Raw genomic sequence first — 6000 nt, 5'->3', positions numbered from 1 at the left:
GATATCTGTTTTGATAATTGACCAATCTGGGTCTCCAAATTTCTGATTGATGCTTCCTGATTTCTGAAAGAAGTTCTGGTCTCCTGCATGAATGCAGTTGTCTCTTCCCTGAATGAAGTAGAACCCTGAATATAATCCTGAGTTGTCTTAGATAACTGAGCAAACGCTTTCTCCCATGCAGCAAGATCACTTGACTGCTCCTTCATATGTGGTGGTGGAGGATGTAATGGTGGATTCAATTGGTGGTTGGAACTATAGCTGAATCCTGGGTGTTGATTCTTGTTTTTCCATGGTGGCATATAAACATTCTTTCCCTAATTGTTGTAGTTCCTTTGATTATTCTGATCATACCACACTCTATTCACCTCTGCTTGTTCTGATGATCCCCCATAATCACACTCCTCTGTCACATGGCCCTTACCACAGATAGCACATACACTCTTTGTTTCCACAGAAGCTACCTTTTGTGAAGAGAGTTGCTTAATAAGGGTATCTAATTGTTGCTGCTGTTGTCTCTGTGTCTGCATCAGTTGATCATTCCTTGCCAACAAAGCATCATACCCATCCAACCTGATAATTCCTGTCCTTCTGTCAGCCACTGGAGCATTATCAAATTCTTGAGATGCTAATGACTCAAAGATATCCAAGGCTTCTTGATGGGTCTTGGTAGTCAGTGATCCACCAGCAGTGGCATGCACAAGGTTCTAGTGTTAGTGGTCATTCCTTGCAGGAAGATTGTTGCTTGTTGCCATGCCTCAATTCCATGCTGTGGACATTTCCTCAAAAAAAACTTGAATCTCTCCCAAGCCTCATAAATAGATTCTAACTCTTTCTGCTTAAAGCTTGTAATTTCATCCTTCAACTTGGCCCTCTTGGATGCTGAGAAAAACCTTTGCAAGAACTTGGTTTGCAAATCATCCCAAGTTGTTATACTTCCTTGTGGCAATGATTGCAGCCATCTCCTTGCATCATCCGTCAGTGAATGAGTGAATAGTCTCAACAGAATTGCATCTCTTGTGACACCGTTTATCTTCACAGTATCACTCAACAATAGGAAGTTCTCTATGTGCAAGTAAGGGTCCTCCGCACTGGTTCCAGCAAACTGATCCTTCTGCACCAAATGTATCAAAACAGGCTTCAATTCAAAGTTGTTGGGCTCCACTGTTGGGCGCACAATACTCCCAATTGGAGGAACCACTGCAGGAGTCATGTACTCTCCCAGTGTCCTCTGTGGTGGTGGTGGTCTGTGATTCTCTGCCATTATATCTTCCTGATTAACCGTACTTGATTCACCAATTTCTTGCAACTGTCTCCTTTGCCTGGCTGCCCTTTTGTGCTTCCTCAATGTCCTTTCTAATTCTGGATCATACAACAACAAATTTGGATCAAGTGTACCTCGCATGTACCAGAATCAAAATTGACCAGAAATTTAACATAAACTAAAATACTGAAAATAAAAGGATTCAATCTCAGAATTCTATAGTATCAGTTAGTGTTGAAAAACAAATTCCCCGGCAACGGCGCCAAAAATTTGTTGGACGTTTAGCAAGTGCACTAGTCGTACAAGTAATAAAATGATGAGTAAAGATCGTTCCCACGAGGAATTGTGTTCAAACACCAATATACCATAGAAAACTAATTTGAATCAAATAAGAGTTTGTAAAAATCATGAATAATTTGTCACCAGAAAATTGATTTTGAGTAAATTGACACAAAGTAAATATGGATTAGGAATTAATAAAAACAACAAGTAGTCAGAAAACAACTTTCCTCCATGATAACCCATATAAAAATTGATCATATGATGAATTCCTTTCCATGTGATGTTAATCAACCTTTTACTTATCATCAAGATGTAATCCCTTACTACCCTGATAGAAACATTAATCAGAAACCCCAATCCCTTGGTGATTTCTTTCTTAATACATGCATGAAATACTAAGGTTTTAAGATTACATCAGAACTCTAGCATCAATCCCTTGAGTACTAGAATTCTGATGTTGAGATTATCAAATACAGAAGTCATATAAACATCCCTGTTCTATATTACTTCTTTGATAGAAATAATTAACTCAGAAAATCTCAAACCAGCACATGAAAAATACTTCATCATATTAATCAAATCAACATAATATTATCATGGAGTTCCATTGTATTCAGACTACAAAGACTCTACTCAGACATGACTAAGGAATAAATAAGAGAAGAAGAAACAAACTTCATTTCCATGTTGAAAGTCTTCAATCTCCAAACTATTACAAGGAAATCCTAATACAAAAACTAAGAGAATTTAGAGAGAAGTCAGAATAAGTTTAAGAGAGAGAGAGAGTTCAGATCCCCAAGATTCTCATCTAAGTGTCAAGGCTTTGCCTTATATAGTGTTACAATTAAAAACAGAAAACTGATGTGGGCGCTAAAACGTCCATAAGTGGCCATTTTAGCGTCCATGCTTTACGTATGCTCAACTGTTTTTAACTGATTTCAACGCTAAAACGTTAAGGAATGACCGTTTTAGCGTCCAAACTTGGTGAATGCTCAACTAACTTTAACTGTCTCCAACGCTAAAACGTTTGATTTGGACGTTTTAGCGGTGAAGACCAGAATCTTTTTCCACTTTAGGGCGCTAAAACGCATATTGCAGGCCGTTTTAGCGCCCAAGACCAGCAATTTTCCATCTTCTTAGTGTAGCAGTGCGCTAAAACGCTCTGTGTGGACGTTTTAGCGCTCATCACCAGCAAGTGTTGGCCTCTTTCTGTAACAGGGCACTAAAACGCTCAGTGTGGACGTTTTAGCGCTCAACACCAGCAAGTTTTGGCCTCTTCCTGTAACAGTGCGCTAAAACGTTCAGTGTGGACGTTTTAGCGCTCAACACTTAGGCAATTTTTCTCCTCTTGAGCTCCAGAATCTTCTTCATTCTCCAGTTGTCTTTCAAGCTTGCTTTTCCTACAAGAATCATACAAATTTCCAATAAAGCTCTTGAACTTGTAATTGAGGACATCTTAGGACATTAACCTTGTTTTTCATCATTTAATCACACAATTTGATCCTAATTCCTGCTAAAAACCATGATGAACTAAGGGTTCATCAACTTCCTATGGGCTGGATCACTGTAAGAGTCATATAATCCCCCAGTGTCCTCTGTTCTGGTCGTGGTCTGTGGTTCTCTGCCATTATCTCTTCTTGGTTGTCAGCACTGGATTCACCTTTTTCTTCAAACTGTCTTCTTTGTCTGGCTGCCCTTTTGTTCTTCTTCACTGTCCTTTCTAATTCTGGATCATACAACAACAAATTCGGATCAACCGTACCTCGCATACACCAGAATTAAAATTGACCAACAACTTAACTAAAAATAAAATGCTGAAACTAAAAGATTCAATCTCAGATTTCTATGGTATCAATCAATGTTGATAAACAAATCCCCGGCAACGGCGCCAAAAAACTTGTTGCGAATCTAGCAAGTGTACTAGTCGTACAAGTAATAAAATGATGAGTAAAGATCGTTCCCACAGAGATTTGTATTCAAACACCAATGAACCATAGAAAACTAATTTGAATTAAACAAAAGTTTGTAAAAATCATGAATGTTTTGTCACCAGAAAGTTAATTTGAAAGTAAATTAATTTAATACTAACAATTTGAATTAAGATTTATAAAAACCAGTAGTCAGAAAACAACTTTCCTCAACAATGAACTCAAGTAAACTGATCATATGATGAAATCTTTTTCATGTGATGTTAATCAACCTTTTACTTATCCTCAAGATGTAATCCTTTACTACCCTGATAGATACATTAATCAGAGACCCCAATCCCTTGGTGATTCCTTTCTTAATATATGCATGAAATATTAAGGTCTTAAGACTACATCAGAACTATAGCATCAATTTCTTGAGTACTATAAACCTGATGATGAAATTGTCAAATATAGGAATAGTGTAAACATTCCTGTTCTACACTCTTCCTTTAGTAGAAAGAATTGAATCAGAAAATCTCATATCAACACATGAAAAACACTTCATCATATTAATCAAATATACATAAGAGTATCATTGAGTTCCATTGAATTCAGACTACAATGACTCTACTCAGACATAACAAAAGAAGATAAAAGAGAAGAAAGATCAAACTCCATTTCCATGTAGTGAATCTTCAATCTCCAAGTGCAATTACAATAGAGAAACTAACTAATACAAACACTAAGTCTAAGAGTTTTAGAGAGAAGTCAGATCAGAAATTCTGATGTAAGAGAGAGAGAGAGAAAGACTCCAGATTTTGCAACTTGTGAAGGCCTTTGCCTTATATAGTTTTACAATTTAAAACAGAATTTTAATATGGGCGCTAAAATCTTCATAATGAGCGTTTTAGCGTCCATGCTTGACGGATGCCCAACTGCTTTAAACTAACTTGAACGCTTAAACGTTCATAATTGGACGTTTTAGCGTCCATGCCTCGTGAATACTCAACTGTCCTCAACTGACTCCAGCGCTAGAACACTTGGTTTGGACGTTTTAACGTTGGAGACCAGAGATTTTTAAACATTGGGGCGCTAAAACGTTCGTTGAAGGAAGTTTTAACGCCCAAGACCAGCAACTTTTCGTCCTCAGAATGTAGCAGCGCGCTAAAATGTTCTGTGTGGCCGTTTTAGCGCTAAGAACCAGCAAGTTTTGGCTTCTTTCTGCAACAGGGCGCTAAAACGTTCTGTGTGGACGTTTTGGCGCTCAACACTTAGGCATTTTTTCCTCCTCTTCAAAATCTCCTTCCTTCTCCAGTTGCCTTTTTAGCTAGCTTTTCCTACAAGAACAATACAAATTCTCAATAAAGCTTCTTGAACTTGTAGTTGAGGAAATTCTAGGACATTAACCTCTTTTTCCATCATTTAATCACAAAAATTGATACTAATTCATGCTGAAAAACTTGATGAACTAAGGGTTTATCAATTAACTACACTCGTGCACCCAGTGCACTGAGACCACTCCAATGAGTCGTACCTCAAAGTCAGTGTCGGTATGGAACTTCCAAGAGCAATACCTCTTAACATAAATCCCCAAGAAAAGTCTATACTTATTCTATTAAATAATAACATATTTCATCAATTCATATTGTAACAGCTAGCACATTAAAGGACATCATATTAAGCAACCAATTGTATACTTAGTCTATATGAATGGAACTATATCATAGCTCTAACAATCACCCACTAAATCAAGCAATTAACCAATACTCCCAATGAGTATGGTGGAACACCAAAAGGGATTAATCTCAAGCTCCAAGATTTTTCCTCTTGAAGTTAAGCTATCTTAGGTCTCTTCCTTTATTCCAATGTCTAATAACATAAATTCACTAATAATCACCTATTATAAACAATCAATCCAATTAACAACATATTCATATATGAATTCATCTAATCCAGTACTCAAACACTAATATACCAAGGTAAGACACTTACCCCAAGCTTCTTCAAGGTTCAAGAACCAGCCCTCACTCAAAGAGGGCTCTGATAATGGATATTTTATTGCACTTATTTGTCACTTTTGATTAGTATTTTAGTATTATTTGAAATACAAATAATGATCTTTTGGGTTAAATTAGATTTTTAACTTTTTATTGGGTTTAATTTATTTTCGTCAAGAATTTCCAACTTTACGTTACTTTGGTATTTTGACCATAATTCATTCCACAGATGTCTGATTGACCCCATTCTTATTGTGTTTTACATATAATTCAGAGGGCTACAAATGTTATGAAGACATGAAAACCCAGTTCGAACTAGAAGATGGTAAAAATTAGAGCCCAAGTCAGATGTTGATTGCTGGAAATTTATTTTATTATTTGAACTTGTAATTATAAATTAGAACCCAATTCTTTTGAGGCTCAAGACCATTGTTTTAGTATTAATTCTGTTTATTTTATTATTGTGGGCCAAAATTAGTGGAGCCCTAACCCGATTTGGATGTAGGTTAAAAAGGTTCGTTTAGGAAACTTTTCGACATTCTTAGTTTTG

General features: G+C 36.6%; 1 non-coding gene across 1 annotated transcript; it reads left to right on the top strand.

Annotated features, from left to right (window-relative positions):
- The first annotated feature begins 758 nt into the window (after positions 1-758).
- Positions 759-865, top strand: LOC133295271 (small nucleolar RNA R71). Its single transcript, XR_009749311.1, has one exon. It is a non-coding gene; the product is annotated as a small nucleolar RNA R71 (small nucleolar RNA).
- The last annotated feature ends 5135 nt before the right edge of the window (positions 866-6000 follow it).

The sequence above is a fragment of the Gastrolobium bilobum genome, unplaced genomic scaffold (assembly GCF_033153095.1).
Source record: "Gastrolobium bilobum isolate Gb01-03AN ecotype WA unplaced genomic scaffold, APGP_CSIRO_Gbil_v1 utg11908, whole genome shotgun sequence".
NCBI lineage: Eukaryota > Viridiplantae > Streptophyta > Magnoliopsida > Fabales > Fabaceae > Gastrolobium > Gastrolobium bilobum.
The sequence above is the reverse complement of the archived record's forward strand: the minus strand, read 5'-3'. Positions and strand labels throughout refer to the sequence as shown.